Source organism: Tenrec ecaudatus, chromosome 1, assembly GCF_050624435.1.
Source record: "Tenrec ecaudatus isolate mTenEca1 chromosome 1, mTenEca1.hap1, whole genome shotgun sequence".
NCBI lineage: Eukaryota > Metazoa > Chordata > Mammalia > Afrosoricida > Tenrecidae > Tenrec > Tenrec ecaudatus.
In genome coordinates, this window is record NC_134530.1 from 197,384,113 (window position 1) to 197,397,765 (window position 13,653).

General features: G+C 49.1%; 1 protein-coding gene across 1 annotated transcript in view; it reads right to left on the reverse strand.

Moving 5' to 3' along the window:
• The window catches only part of NMNAT2 (nicotinamide nucleotide adenylyltransferase 2), a 199,378-nt gene that overhangs the window by 96,289 nt on the left and 89,436 nt on the right, over window positions 1–13,653 (reverse strand). The window lies entirely within an intron of this gene.

Here is a 13,653-nt window from a genome sequence, read left to right on the forward strand (position 1 = left end):
TATTGCTGGCATTTTCATAAATCCCATCAAGTTGGAAACATTACATACAACCATCTCTGAGTGAACATTTGAGAATGAACTCTTCAAAACACACACATACAGCAACATTGTAGATAGTACGAAAATGCAAATATATAGTCATAATGTAAATACATCGTCGGAACCAATTTAAGAGAAATGATCCCAATAACCCACAAGGTCTTATGAGAGTCAAATGAATTAAAGTCCAGGAAAAGCTATTTGGTCAAAACTATAGATGTGTTTGTTATCACTACTGCCCAAGTTGGTAAATGAAAAAATTAAAACTATTACTCAACTCTCTGTAATGCTCTGGTCTCAAAAGCTGCCCCAAAACGACATCAGAGGATAGGCCAATGTTTACCTCATGACTTAGACAGTGGTTCTCAACCTGTGGGTCGTGACCCCTTTGGGGGTCGAACACCCTTTCACAGGGGTTGCCGAAGACCATCGGAAAACACATATATCCAATGGTCTTAGGAACTGAGACACCGCTCCTCTATCCGTCCCCGGCAGATCCGCCCACATAGGAGTACCCGGCATAAAGACTGTTACCCATGCTACACCATGCTTCAAGATAAATATTTCATAATATATAATTACATATTATTTTGTGAATAGTCAATATGCCTTCATTATGTTCCATTTGTAACAATGAAAATACACCCTGCTTATCAGATATTTACATGACAATTCATAACAGTAGCAAAATGACAGTTATGAAGTAGCAACGAAAGTAACTTTATGGTTGGGGGTCATCACCCCTTGAGGAACTGTATTAAAGGGTCGTGGCATTAGGAAGGTTAAGAACCACTGACTTAGGAGGTGCCCTCTGGCTTCCAGAGTTTGCCCAGAAAAATCAAGTCACTGAGGAGCTATGTGGGATTGGGAGAGAGAAAGAAGCAACAAATTTCTGCCCACGACTGTACCAGGTGATTTGGTCAGGCAGGCTCCGAGGACTTGGAAGGCTGCCCCTCCCTGCCCAGGCTAAGACTTGGAGTAGAATGTGGTGGGAGAAAGGAACAAAGACAGAAAGAAATGTCTGGGGAGGGGCCTCAGGACCCAGCTCCTCTACTTCCCTGCCCATTGTTCCTCCTCTCTCAGCCCCTCCACCAAGGGCCCCTGAGGCTCAGCTCCCATCTCTGAGATCACAGTTGCCAACCCTCAGGGGACACCACCCATTGTAACGCATGGAGTGTGAACCCTGCCGCAGGCCAGCTCAGCGATTTTAGAGAGAGGTTCAGACGAACAGCTCCTCAAAACTAAAGGCACTGCCATGGAGTCGGTGCTGACTCCTAGCGACCCTGTGGGGCAGGGTGGAACTGCCCCCTGTGAGTTCTCCAGACTAATTCTTCACGGAAGGAGAACGCCCCTATTTCTCTCTTGGGGAGACTGGTGTTTTCAACTGCTGACCTTTCGGCTCGCAGCCCAATGCTAATGTGACCCCTTTCACAGGCACTCATACTTAGGGGAATTTGGGGGTTGCCATGTAGGGGCAAACCTCAAGCCCTCAGGCAACGGACTGACTGAGCTCCAGTTTCCTCCTGTTTCGAGTTGAGAGAAGGCGCTCTGGTGGCTAAACAGTTAAGTGTTTGGCTGCTAACTCAGAGGTCGGCTGTTGAAACCCATCTGTGGTTCTCCAGGAACAAAGGCCTGGCGACCTGCTTCTGTGAACGTACAGCCAGAGAAGCGACGGGCACACCTGCTCTGTCCGAACTGACTCCACGGCAGCAGCGACAATGTTGGATGGCTAACTCGGGGAACCGATTACAAGGATCTACATGTGACCTCCTCTCTGGGGGACGGACTGCAGAAAAGTGGGTGAAGGGACAGGGCAAGAGATGACAAAATAATAATTCATAAATTATCAAGGGTTCATGAGGGAGGAGGAAGTGGGGAGGGAGGGGAAAAATGAGGAGCTGATGCCGGGGGCTTAGGTGGAGAGCAAATGCTTTGAGAATGATGAGGGCAATGAATGTACAAATGTGCTTTACACATTTGATGTATGTATGGATGTGATAAGAGTTGTATGAGCCCCTAATAAAACAATTAAAAAAAGAAAGGCTAACTTAACTGAACACGTGTGTGGCCAGCCCTCTGCTCTAAACACATGGGTTATTTCATCTTATCATCACACAATACTTTTTACTTTTAAATTCCTTAGCTTACATATGGTCCGTGTTTTGTTAACTATGCAAAGGCACCTGACTCTGTGGATCCTAATAAATTATGGATCACACTGTGAAGAATGGGGATGCCGGGACACTTATCTGGACTCATGCAGAACGTGTCCGTTGACCAAGAGCAGTCGTTCAAACAGAGCAAGAGGAGATGAATGGCTTAAAATAAGGAAAGAGGCTGCGCCAGGCGTCCTCTGTGTGTATGCGGAGCAAACAGAGAAGCTGGGCGATACGAAGAACATCCTATCAGAACTGGAGACAGACTTACTAAGAGCCTGTAATACACGGAGGACACAATTTTGATTACTGAATGGGATTACTGATGTGGCTCGAAGACGACAGCCTTCCATAAAGATGACACCTCAGTACTGCACTCCAAAAACCAAGGGCGCTGCCGTGAGGTCGATTCCGACTCCTAGCGCAGGAGAGGACTGTCTCTGTGGGGAATGGACTATCACTCTTTAGGGGCTCATTTGCCCCCTCTGCCTCAAGATAAAGAAAACAGAAATCTCCACAACGGGACCGAGAGCAGCATCAGAGCAAACAGAGAAGAGGTTGAAGTTGGCAAGGATTTCATTTCAGTTGGATCCACAGTCAGCACCCTCAGAAGCAGCAGTCAGGAAGTCAGGCTGCGTAAATGCGGCAAACAGGCTGCGGAAGCTCCTCAACTGTCCATAGCAACAGCCGCCACGCTGAGGCCTGCGGTGCGCCTGACCCAGGACAAGGCATAGCCATCACATGGTTTAAGGAAGACCAGAGCAGCACTGCTGCCAGAAGAACCAACCAACTGTCCTGGGAAAAGGACTGCCAGACGCTCCTCAGAGGCGCGGATGATGAGACTTCATCAGGAGGGACCACTCCCTAAGAAGGACGTTTGCTGGGTGAAGTCGAAGGTCAGCAGAGGGTGACTTCTCAAAGAGATGGTGGACACAGTGGCTGTAACCAGGGACTCAAACCTAGCAAGAGTCGTGAGGCTGGAGGAGGAGGGGCAGGGTTTCCTTCCGTTGGACATGGGCAGCTATGAGTTGGAACCTCGTAGACCACACCTTGTAACCGCGGGGCCGGGTACACAGTAAAGTTAAAATATTCGGAGCTGTTCTCCTAATTAGTTATAATAAAATAAAATCTGTTTGTTTTGATATAATTCATCTGGTTTTCTGTTGTTCTTTCTCAGTTAGTTGCCTGATGGTTAATGTCTTTTCTTTTAAGCAGTAACTTCCCATTTCCCTCTCTCCCCAGCTCCTGAGAACCACAAACCTGCCTTAGTGCTTGCCTGTGCTAGATATTTCCAATAAATAGAATCATAAAATGTTATCCTTGGGTCTGACTCATTTCACATAGCGCAGTGTCTCCAAGGTTCGTCCGAGTCACAGCGTGTATCCGGACGTCATGGGTCTTGATGTTCCCTCCATATGATACTGTTGAATGGTTGTACCACATCTTATGCAGACCTTCATGTGTTGGCGGACATTTGGGCTATTGTGAATCATGCTTCAATGAACATGGATGCACACAGGTCTGTTGGAGACTCCCTGCTTTCAGGTCCTTTGGGTGCAGAGATAGGGATGCGATTGCTGGATCCCATGGTCTGCTGAACTTTGTGAGGATCCACCAACCTGTTTCTCACCATTCTGCACTCCCACCAGGCGGGGGGGGGGGGGGGGAGCGGCCCGATTTCCTCACACTTTCACCAGCTCCTGCTCCTTTACCTTTCTGAGACAGCCACCTCGTGGGTGTCAAGAACCCACTGCACTCAGATAACTGCCCTATGGGGCTATCGGGTGCACCAGGAAAATGAAGCTCCTTTTCAGAGCCATCTTTTGCTCTGCCTTCCTGGGAGGCCCAAGGAGAGGCCATGGAGGAGGCATGTCTACCTGGGGGCACAGTTGGGAGCTTCCATTAATGCCGGGAACACACACAGGCCTGTCCTGGGAGGTCCACTTCCGACTGCTGTAGGGATCAGAAGCTGAGAACGGGAATGCATGGAAGGATGCATGGTTGCTCCGTGTCCTTGGATCATCAACAGAACCAGCGGAGGGGACTCCAGCAAGGGCAGAGTATGGTTCCCTCACCTGCGGTAAGGTGCTGCTCACCAGGCAGCAAGGGGCCTCAGGCCCAGGTTCCCGCCATTCTGCCTCCTTTCCTGGATAGTGCCCTCTGGCAGGGGGGCACCAGCTGTGCTAGCAAACCCAGCCTCTCATGCTTGCTTCCACAGGGGTCAGGAGAGTTGCCTTCAAGTTGATTCCAACTAATGGGGACCCGGCTACCTTGCTGCCTGGGTATCAACCAGCTGAAGTTCATGTCGAATAAGCTCATCTAAAACAAGCACCTGCAGATCTTGTTAAAATGTAGATTCTGACTCAGCCTATCAGGATTGGGAAGGCAAATTGAGAAGGCAGAATGTCCCACTGGATTGACCCGTGGAAGTAAATCGCTAGGCTAGGGCTTGCCTACGATGCACCTCTGAGTAGACTTGAACCTTCAACCTTTTGGTTAGGAGCCGGGGCATTAACTAGTTGCATCATTCACCATTCAAATAGATACTGCTGGCTCCCACCCAGGTGTCAAAGCCGCTGGTGCGGTTGGCTGCTTGCATTCTGCCAGTTTGCCCTCATTGGTGCTTCTCGTGGACAGCTAGATTGGAAAGTTTCCCCAAACACCTGCTTGACATAGCGTGAACATACAGCTGCTTCAAGGCGGAGAGGTAGTTGTTCCTCCCAGGCCTACTCAGTGGGGCAGAGGAAGCCAATCCAAGGGCCACCTGCCAGGTGCTTGGTTTAATGACAACACCAGCAAGTATCCTAACATCAGGGGAGCCACACATTGTGGCCCAGAGCCCGACTAACAACTAGGTTATTGGAATGATGCGCCTGTGGATAGGCTGTAGTTCACAAACACTACACACCCATATTTCATCAGAACTCAATGACAAGCTTATCGCCTAAAGCAAGACTTGTCCTCGTTTTAAGGATAAACAAACTAAGGCTCTGACATGCCCTTGTTCAAGGGCATGCAATTAATTGGCAGCCGAATTAGGACTTGAACCCAAATCTGTTGGCTCCAGGCTCTCAGCTCTTGAATTCTTTGGGATACTATTCCTGCTTCTCCCCACAAGTCATGATCCTCAGGGTCTTTGCCTGTGATGTTTTTTGTATATAAATTGTCCCTTGCTTCCTATGGTAGAATGGATTCCCTTCATATGTAACTCCCATCAACTGACTGTATGGGACAATGCAACTAAGGTGGTTGTGCCCCACTAAGGAAGGGCACTGAACTCACAGCGACTCTGTGCACAACAGAAGGAAACACCTCCCAGTTCTGTCCATCCTCGCAATTGTTCTTATGTTTGAGTCCATTGTTGCAGCCACTGTGTCCATCCCACTTGTTGAGAGTCTTCCTCTTTGTCACGGCCCCTCTACTTTACCCGCATGACGGCCTTCTCCAGGAACTGGTCTCTCCAGATCACATGTGCAAAGCACGTAAGATGACGTCTTGCTATCCTTGTCCCCAGGGAGCATCCTGGCTGTGCTTCTTCGGAGACAGATGTTCGTTCTGCTGTGGGTGCACAGTGCATGCAATGCCTTTGCCAGCAGCATCATTCAAATGCATCCGTGTTCCTTTGGTCTTGCTTAGTCCATGTCCAACTTCCATATGTATGTGAAGTGACTGAAGATACCACGGCTGGGGGCAGGTGCACTTTAAACCCCAAAGTAGCAGGCTTGCTTTCCACCATGGTAAAGAGATCTTGTGCAGTAGACTGACGCAATGCAACGCAATGCAATGCAATGCAACGCAACGCAACGCTTGATCTCCTGACTGCGGCATCCAGGAGCATTGACGGCTTGCAGGAAATGAAGAGGACTTGAAGCACTTGTTAGGGGAGGGTCAGGCAAATAAGGTGTATGACACCCTCACAAGGGGGCGAGTCAGTTTTGAAACCCCACTAGGCTCAAAGGGAGCCAGGCTGGGGGCGGGGGAGGTGGAAACGAGGGGACCTCGCTAGCACCAAGAAGAAGGCATGATAGTGGCGCTCCTTCTGGGGACCCAGGCTCCCTGCCCTGAGAACATTTTAGAACCAGGAGGCAGAGAGAAGAAGCTGCAACACCAGGTCTAGCACAGGTGCTGGTCAGAGAGACAGCAAGAGCAGAACCAGACGGGCGTGAGACGGCAGAGTGAGCTCCCTGGACCAGAGACTGAGGCGGCTGTCGTGCCTGTGCCAACGCACAGAGCAAGAGCGCAGAGCTCTTTCAAGCAGGAGGCTGGCTGGTGGGATGGGGCACCCGGGCACTTACTACAGAGCTAAAGGGCTTTGTGACAGGTGCCCGAAGAGGGCAGAGGCCAAAGGGAGAAGAGGTCAGAGAGAAGACGGCCTGCAGGAACAGCTGAGAGGAGGTTATCCTGATGGAAGAACTGTATCCTGAGCAATCCTGATCTAGCACTGTAGCCTGACACTTCCCTAATGAACCCCGCCACTGTGATAATGGTCGGTTCTAACAACCACTACAAAAAATGATTCAGCCGAGCAGAGAAATAGCGTGTGGTGGACAGGGACAGCAGGTGTCAGAATTGGCGAAAAGGTTAGAGGGCAGAGGTTTGTGTAACTTCAGCCTCAGGGAATCAGCCTGGGGCTGATGTGAATCTTGGTCTCCTTTGACAGTACCATACCCTCTTTGCTTTCACCCAGGGCACTTCCACTCAGCCTTCGGCTGCAGATGAAACACCACCCTACAAAGCCTTCCTAGATCCCGGGGTTAGCAGGCTTTGCCACTAGCAGCATCAGCGGCATCCTTATGAGTATCCGTTACCATTTCTTGACTAATTATGGTGAACACTGCGCTGAAGGAGTCCCAGTGGTAAATGGCCAAGGGCTCAGGTTTGGAAGTTAAAATCCAGTCAGAAGCTCTGCTGTAGCAATCTGCTTAGGTAAAGACGACAGGTTAGGAAGCCATTTAGGGCAATGCTACTGCCACTCTGTCACGGTTTGCAATATTTCGGAATCGACCGGCCTGCACCTCACAAGGGCAACAGCACTAGGGAAAAGCCATTGAGTCTTCGCTGACAGCACAGCTGGCCGCACAGCTGTGCACATTTTCATTGCCTCCTCACCAGCCCCCTAGCCGCTAAAGGAGCTAAGAGAGGAACTGTTTTGGGAAGAAACCCAAAACTCCATGAAGCTGTCTCCATGGGGCAAAGGAGGGAGAGCTGTTTTCTGGTGCCAGTAAAGCTCGTGCACTCTGAAGAGGCGCAATAAATGATGCCCGCTGCGGGCAGTAAATGATGCCCCTGTGGGCAGGGACTCCCTCCCCACCCCCCATCCATGCCTGCCTTTTCACTCTGCTTCTCCTTCCTTGAGGGCCCCTTTCCCTGAAGCACAATGATGAGCGGACGGATGCAAGGTCTGGTGAAGGGCCACCGGCTTACTGTGACCCTGACATTGAAAGAGATCTCCTGGTGGAGAAAAGTCTCTCCTCACCTCCACACAAATCTTAATGAGAAAAAAATGAATCTGCACTCCCAAAAAATTCTACTGCTCCCATTAGTACATCCGCTCCCTGTATTACAGGAGTCTTTGCATTCGTCAGAACTCCTTCAGGGATAAGGGAACTACAAACAGCAGCAAAGCTTCCAGACAAAGCAGAGCAGCGAGTTTAGAGTCTGCGTTGGGCCTCAGGCAGAGTGCTAGGCACCGTATAGACCAGATCATTTAAGGCATCCAAAGCCCTATTTCACACACGTGGAAACTGGTGATGGGAAAGCTAGGCATCTTTCCCAGAGAGCGAGCGAGAGAGCTTGGATTTGAACCAGGCCTGTCTTGGGCAGTGCTCCTTCATCCTGGGGGCAGCTGGACATTCTGCAGCTGCTCCCTGTTTATTCTCAATGGACTCAGAGCCCCACTGAGAGAAACGTGAAAGATGATTATCCTGGATCCCAGCTTCCAGTCCTACCTGTTGACCATCTCTGCTAATATCCAATCCCATCGTCTCTTCCCTGGCTCCACCCCGCCTCCTCCTGAAGGATGATCTGTTTCTATGAATGAAAACACCCGTGTCTCCTCTTCATTTCTCCCCACATCTGATCCTTATCACGTCTCACACAGATCCCCTGATACGCACACCCAATTCTTGGCCTTCTTGTCTCTCACCGGGACTATTAATGTCCTCTGGTTGAGAAGGCCTCACGCAGTCGCTCACATGGGAATAAACACCTTGAAGCCAAACCGGCCCTTCACCTTCGGTGGCTTTCAAAGCCCAAAGGATAGAGATTGGGCTCGAGATTCACCTTAACTTTACTTCCTCCTGGTGTAGGGCTTATGGGTTGGGTTGCTAACTGAGAGGTCAGCAGTTCACAGCCACGAGCCGCTCACTGGGAGAAAGGTGAGGCTTTCCCACAGAATCAGGTCTCCCCTACCCTCTAGGGTGGCAGAGTGTGAACTGCCTGGATGGCAGTGAGTTGGGTTGTTTCGGTTTTGCATCCCTCCTCCATCGACAGTGTCTTGTCCCACTGTTTCTCAGCCAAGTACCTCTGGGTTGTTCTCACTGCTCTCTGCCAGAGCAACCTTCCATGCCATTCTTCCCCATGGTAGCCCCTTTGGTAGTCCCCCAGGAGCCCTGATGACACCAGGTAGTCTGTCATGTAGTGGCTATGTACTGGATTGCTTAAGGTCAGCAGTTCAATCCACCAGCCACTCCTTGGAAAAAAGACGGAGCTTTCTACTCCCATAAAGAGTAAGAGTCTCAGAAACTCACAAGAGCAGTTCTACGCTGTCCTATAAGATCATTGCCAGTCAGCATCAACTCGACGGCAGTGAGGGTTTTGTTGTTGTTTGCTTTATTTTTGTAATCCCAGGTTAAGTGATCTGCTACTAAGCGAAAGTTCTAACCTATTCACAGACATCCCCTCATAGAGGGGTTTAGGAGAGGAGATGGGTCAGTCAGGGTGCGAGGAAGTACCGATGAAGAACACAGCTTTCCCCCAGATCCTGGATGCTTCCTCCCCCCAACTACCATGATCCGAATTCTACCTTGCAGGCCTGGATAGGACAGAGGCTGTACACTGGTACATATGAGGGCTGGAGGTACAGGGAATCCAGGGTGGATGATACCTTCAGGACCAAGGGTGTGAGGGACGATGCTGGGAGAGTGGAGGGTGAGTGGGTTGGAAAGGGGGAACTGATTACAAGGATCCACATGTGACCTCCTCCCTGGGAGAGGGACAGCAGAGAAGGGGGGAAGGGAGACTCCAGATAGGGCAAGATATGACAAAATAACGATGTATAAATTACCAAGGGCACATGAGGGAGGGGGGAACGGGGAGGGAGGGGAATAAAAAAAGAGGACCTGATGCAAGGGGCTTAAGTGGAGAGCAAATGCTTTGAGAATGATTGGGGCAGGGAATGTATGGATGTGCTTTATACAATTGAAGTATGTATATGTATGGATTGTGATAAGAGTTGTATGAGTCCCTAATAAAATGTAAAAAAAAGAAAAGAGGAGAACAAAAAAAGAAAATGATTAGGGCAAAGAATGTACAGATGTGCTTTATATAATTGATGTATGTATATGTATGGACTGTGATAAGAGTTGTATGAGCCCCTAATAAAACGTTTAAAAAAAAGAAACACTTCTAAAAGAGCAGTCATTGAAAACGTCACGAAGCATACTTTACTCTAGAACACACGGGCGGCCATGAGTTGGAATCGACTGAGCAGGAGTACGTTTGCTTGCTCTCTGTGATGGAGCGAAGAAGCTGCTACATTTAAAACAAAACAAAACAAAACAACCCTTTCCTAAGACCAGGCTCAGACGCCACATTTTCTTTGAAGTTCTCCTTGAGCCTCCCAGTTGTAAAAGTGGCTTTTCCCTCCTGGGGACAACAATCAGACTTTCTCTATCTTTTCCTGGACACGCTCTCACTTTCTCCGGTGAGTGCCCTTTCCTTGCTGCCCGGCATGGACGCCTGCTTTACAGTCTGTGACACGAGGAGACTGATAGGCCCTCCCTCACAAGCTTGTTGAGAAGATTGCTATTGGACAGCCTGTTCTTCCAGCAAAGAACGCCCCTGGAACACTGCGGGCGTGGGACCCTGCAAATAGAAGGTATGGCACTCCACCAAGGGCACCGGTCCGTTCTGCAATCGCAGTGAGCTTAAACAGAAAGTCAGTCTCAGAGCCTGACCATCTCATGACCATCAAGAAAGGACCAGAAATGGAATATGTCCTGTGGGCCTAGGACCCCTAACTAAGAACCTCCTAGACCCAGTAGACAGAGAGTTGTATCACCAGAGAAGGTACAAGGTGGTGAGAAGTTGTGTCAACTGTGGCCCCAAAAATAGCATTATTGGAACTGGAGACTTGGGGGAGCCAATGCGGCGGGCTTCCCGGCCACAGAGTGAGGGGCTACAGTAGAGCACGCGCACCTTCAGGCAAGAGACTTCCTGCAGGAGTGGGGTGAGTCTGGACACTTACTGGAGAAGCTAACGAGTTTTGTAACACTTGACCTAGTCGACAATGGACAGGAGGAGAGCCAAGAGACACAGCCAAGCCTAGAGGATTCTTTCTGGGGGGGTGCTGGGAACCTGTCCCCAGAGAGCCAAGAGGAGTCCTGCATGGCTAAGAGGAGATGAGAGACGTGTCCTGCTTGTATAGCAGGAACTTTTTTGAGAAGGAAGTTCTAAGGAAAATATCTTGAATAATTTTAAAGGTCTTCTGCTCAAGTACCAAAAATGTTGAGATTAACCATGTATTTCAGTGTAGAAAGATTCTAAGAGATATTCCATCCAACTACTTGACAACTATATTTATCACCCATTAATCTATTATCCAAATTGGTCATGAATATTGCTAAGGCTCTGCATGGTCTGGGGTGGGAGGCACAGGGTTGACATCATGAGTGACTGTCCTGGGGAGCACAAACTAGAGGGATGGTATAGAGGTCATGTCTGACGCGCTCTGACTTCACAAGAGGGAAGGATAACCAAATTTAGCAACCTAAGGCTGATGCCTATGGGGCAGAGATTAGACATACCTCCACCTGCCAACCTTCTACCAATTCTGATCCCAACTGTCCATCCCATGGCATGTTCTACTTCTCTGCTGGATCCCACAACTCACTGTAATGGTCACACAGTAGCCAGACAACCCTCACTATTATGGGATCTATTAGAGAAGTTAACAGATTACAATTTAGGCTCAGAAATGCTCAGGATACAGTTTTTCAGTTTAGACAGCATCTTCTCAGCTATAGCTGCAGGCAAACCTCTCTCTGGTCCTTGGCCCCTGGCACTGCTCAGGCAATGTTACAAAGATCATTCACTGCTGCCAATAAATTCCCCAAAGGCATGCTTTTCTATGCTAAATCTCCGCCCAAAGAGACTCAGCTCTAGCTCTGTGGATCAGCAAACTCAGCTCCCCCAATTAAGTGCCTGGAGGCATTCTATTCCAAAAGCAAGCTTCCTGCCGGAAGGCACTCCACTTGACTTGCTTCATGGCCCAGGCAGTTCCATGAGTTGTCTTATGTTCTGGCTCTTGGTTCTGCGGTCACAGCTTTGGCTTCTGGATGAAGAAAGTTCCGGTGAAGGCACTTGAGGGAAAAGCTGTCTCGGTCTCCGGAGGATGCACTCCACGCCTGGCTTACCTTGATCAGCGTGAGAGCCTCCAGTTTTGCTTCTGAGATCCTCATATTATTCCCAGCAGGATAGGAAAAACTGACCAGTCCCCTCGTTAGATTTCTTATCTTAATCAACTAGCGGAACCTCTGCTTCAAGGGATCCCAGGTGGGAATTCTCATCACTAAATCCCCACAGGCCAGGGTGAACAGAATGGCCTCTGTGTTCTAAATGTTGCAAGACCGGTAGCCGTTTCCATTGACCTAACCATTTCTTCGTGGCCATCTGAAAGTCTGGGTCCTGCGGGAATAAGTTCCTTCCAATTGTTTCTTCCTATTCTCCGCTGAATGACTCGTCTGCTTCTTGCATCTGTAAAATACAGGGGACTTGGTGGGCATTAACAAGACTACGGCTAGAAAAGCCCCATCAAGTAATGCCCTGTACCACACCAGGTCTAGTGACATCGCTGTTGGGACTGTACTTCCTCAGGAAGTTAGACAAGATCAGACCCCATAACCTTATTTGTAATTTATGAACTAGAGGTGGGTGATGGATTGGTGGGTGACGCATTACTCCTCATCTCAGACAAGAGCTCTAAAGGGCAAGCAAAAGATGGGCAAAGTTAGATGGGCAAAGTGACCTAAGAACAAGGAAATAACATGAGACAAAAGCGATTGTTTGTTTCTAAATGACTTTTCGTAAATGATGTATTGGGAATTTTCACCCTAACTGAGAAGACAAGCACAGAATGGCTGACTCAGGCCTTAGCTCCGGGGAAACCCCAAATTCACTGCCGTGGAATTGAAGCTGATGCATGACGACAGAGTAGAACCACCCCTGTGAGTTTCTGGAAATGTAACTTTTAAAAAAATCATTTTATTAGGGGCTCATATAACTCTTATCACAATCCATACATATGGAAATGTACCTGTTTATGGCAGTGGTTCTCAAGCTTCCTAATGCCACCACCCTTTAAAACAGTTCCTCATGTTGTGGTGGCCCCTCAAACATAAAATTATTTTCGTTGCAACTTCATAGCTGTAATTTTACTACTGTTTGAAAGGGGTCGCGGCCCACAGGTTGAGAACCGCTGGTTTCTGGGACGAGCCAGCCCTGTCTTTCTCCTACAGAGCATTGGGTGGTTTCAAGTTGCTCACCTTCTGGATCGCTGCCCACGACACCGCCAGGGTTCCTGAGCAGGGCAGACTTGTACAAGAAATGGAAAGTAGCTCAATTTCAGTATGTTGATGGGAGGCTTAGCATACATGACCCATGATGGAGATCTTGGGTCTGTATGGTCAGGCTAACAACATGTAATTTGAAAAGCATCCTCGAGAGAATTCCTGATAGAAGATAGAGACAGAGACTGCGTGGAAAATGCCTCACTCCCTTATTTTTCTAACATGGGTGGTTAAATCTCTCCTCGTCTCGATCCAGCCAAAAGGAGAGTGAAAACAATGGCAATCCACCAAAGAGAGCTTTCAGAGGGTTTCAGTCCCTCAAAATAAGAAGCAATTCCGAGGAGCTGTTCTGGGTTCTGCTGCGTGTGAGTGCACGTGTGCGAATGGGAGTGCACACAGGGGGCAGCGTGGGAAATCTGGGGACGCTGGGTGAGTTACTGTTGGTTGATCGTGTGGAATCAGTGCCTGTCTGTTGAGCTCTCCTCTGTACAAGGCGCTGCTGTTTCAAACACAGACAATATGAGCATCACAAAGATATTTCTGTTCTTTGCACCTAAGACCATTGGACTGATGTGCGTATATAGAGGCAGGGGCGAGTGGAAGAAAGAGAGATGGAGGAAAGGAAAGAGGGAGGGTGGGAGGGGAAAAGAGAAACAGACGAAGGGGAAGAC